Raw genomic sequence first — 3,086 nt, forward strand, 5'->3', positions numbered from 1 at the left:
TGTCAGCTCCAATTTCCAGCCTGCAGTGGTACTGAACTTCCCTGTAAATCCCTGTGGGAGATAAACACCATCAATACAGTAGGATTTAATAGTCCCAAAGCACATTATATATTCAAATACCTACCCTGTGTGTTCCTTCTGTCTACCTCTATTGCTGTTTCTTTATTCTCTTCGTCTCCATTACAGATTTGTTTAAGCTTCTTCTTCTTTATGTTTCCTACTTTACTCGTTTTGACTCCCGTTTTTTGCTTTGCCTTTTTCCTTTATCTTGCGCTCTCTCTCTCTCTCTCCAGCAGCTGGTTGATATTTGACCTGCTTCTCCATCACTCTTCTGAAAGGACATTATAATCCCTGTCTCAGCTGCCTGTCTTTGAAAAGCCTGTCTGTTTATCCCCAACAAGCATTACTTTTAGCTTTTCCTGGAAAAAGGATCTCTCTTTCCCCCAGTGGCATGTATTGATGTGAGGGAAAATTGAATTTAAATGGAAGCACATAATAACACTTGCTTATATGTCATGGTGTATAAAACCAATACTTTTGGCTTTATTTGTCAGGCTAGTTCTGTAATGAGCAGAGATACGCTCTGGCAGACCCCCCGTGGACAGGATTAGATGGGTAGAGAAAATAGATGGATGGATGGATGGACGGACATCATGCTAGATTTTGTACAGTGCCATTTTATAGGTTTGGACATACCTACCTATCAAATGATTAGATGTGGCCAGATGTTTGACATGTACAGAAGAGCCTTTAAACATTATGCAGTAGTGACCTTGGCTTGAACTGTGAATACATCTTAAAGGGCCCTCCCCATCCCTCTCTGCTGTGCTTCAGCTCTGCCTTCAAAACCAAGACAAGACTGCCATCCATGTTTAGGGTGTTACCTTGGCACTTGTGGAAAATGGAGTGTTTGATTGATTAGCTACTTGTAGCTACTTCTGGTTCCAATCAAACATGATAGATTTTTTCAAGTAGCAGTGGGAATTCTGGGAGGAGCCAGAGCCCCCACCCCCAACAGATTGACTGTTCTGATTATTATTGTGAGCAACAGAGAAAGTCTCTGAGGATTAAAAAATGGAATATTTAAACCAATAAGCAAGCACAATAAAGGCTCTTTAAAGGCATCTGATGATGTCCCCATGTCAGCTGTTTCTAAAAATAGCTGCTGCAGAGTCGAATCTGTTATTTCTTGTTGGTATGTACAGTATATGAGCCGAGTCCATTTCTGTTTTCTTTTAGCCATACTTGGTACAGAATCAGAATCAGAATCAGAAAAGGGTTTATTGCCAAGTTTTCACACAAGGAATTTGTTATGGTGATTGGTGCAACACAATACAATTATAAGAGCAATATGTACGAGATAAAATTTAATGAAATGTATAAACAATAAAAAGTATAAACAGTAAAATAAAATGTAGACCGGAAATGTACATGTCTTAAAAAAGAGTATTTACAAAAAACAGCCATGTTAGCACAATCAAGTTTTAATGATTTCTCAACTGAAGCTGGGATAGAAAAATATTGCAATGACAAAAAACAAAACCATTATTCCGAAATGTTTGTGAAGGACAGATCACTTTGATTAACTCATAATTCATCTCATGCTACAATAAGACAAACATTTTGAAATTAGCCAATACTTTGGATTACTTTGATCCTGTCTTTTGGTGAAAAGTTAAAAATGAGCATGTGGGGATCATGCATGTTACCTGCTGATGAACACAGGGGGAGCACATGCAGTTGGCAAATGTATTTTCTAAATAAAACAAAACAGCACTGGTCATTGGAAATAAGACCCCCTAAAAGACCAACAACCTCCTATTCCTTTAGTGATGGTTTTTATTTGTTGAAAAGCTTGTGGGGCTCTAAAACTTCAGTGGTGTAACTTTGAATCCTGAAACACATGGAGAAGAATTGGGTCTCCTGTTCTATAATGTTACTGATACACCCAGGGGCGTCAATTGGGTATGGCAAGGTATGGCAGCCGCCACACCTTGGCTTCAAGGGAAAATGTAAATGTTTGTTTTTTAAATACATTTATGGAATTACTCTGTGTCTATTTGTATTGATTATTCTATTACTTAATACATATAGAATAACTACAAATGCAAATCAGAACAACATGATCGATTTCACTAGTTATTATACACTGCAAAAACTCAAAATCTTAACAAGAATATTTGTCTTATTTCTAGTTAAAATGTCAACAAAAACAACAATTTTCACCTGTTTCAAGTAGATTTTCACTTAAAATAATTTTTTTTTTGCTTGTAATGAGAAGATAAATCTTGTCCCACTGGCAGATTTTTCTACTTATTTCAATTGAAAATTTACTTGAAACAGGTGAAAATGGTCAAATAAGTTATTTTTCTGGCGATGACTCTTGTTTTATGTGTAATGAGACTAAAAATGACTAAAAATTAGACATTTTAACTAGAAATAAGACAAATATTCCTGGTAAGATTTTGAGTTTTTGCAGTGAGCGAGACTGCATTTTAAAAAGTTCCAATTTTCTTGACCACACAGATAAGCTACATAGACTTCTGTGATGAGTATTTGCTGGACGTGTTGATTGATACTCTAGTTAAATTCTGTGTCTCGTAACCTTGCCATACCTTAGCTTCCACTGAATTGACGCCACTGGATACACCAAAGGCCTGCCTAGTTACACCCCTAAACCTTTAAACCCCGAGGGTGCCACAGACCCCTCAGTCATCACAAATTAAAATAGGAGTTTATGATGGAAGGCAAAGCTGTTGAAATCCACGAGTTTATCCCATAAACCAGCTGGAGGTCTGCTACATCTCAGTGCAGTTTATGGAGCGTATTTACGACTTCAAAATGTGTTTATTTCTTATCACGACCTTGGTGATTATTATGTCCAATGACAAAATAAAGGGGAATTGATGGGTCAGAGCTGACATGGTATTAATCCTCATTTTAGTTTTCTAAAGCAAAATTTAGGCAGTACCATCCGTCAGCGAGTGCAGATGGGGAGAGTAATCTCCCACATCCTTCACCCCCTCTTGCTCCAGCTCTCTCAGCAGTCACGGTTCGTGTCGCCTCCTCCACATCATACACACGCG

The sequence above is a fragment of the Cololabis saira genome, chromosome 1 (assembly GCF_033807715.1).
Source record: "Cololabis saira isolate AMF1-May2022 chromosome 1, fColSai1.1, whole genome shotgun sequence".
NCBI classification, from domain to species: Eukaryota; Metazoa; Chordata; class Actinopteri; order Beloniformes; family Belonidae; genus Cololabis; species Cololabis saira.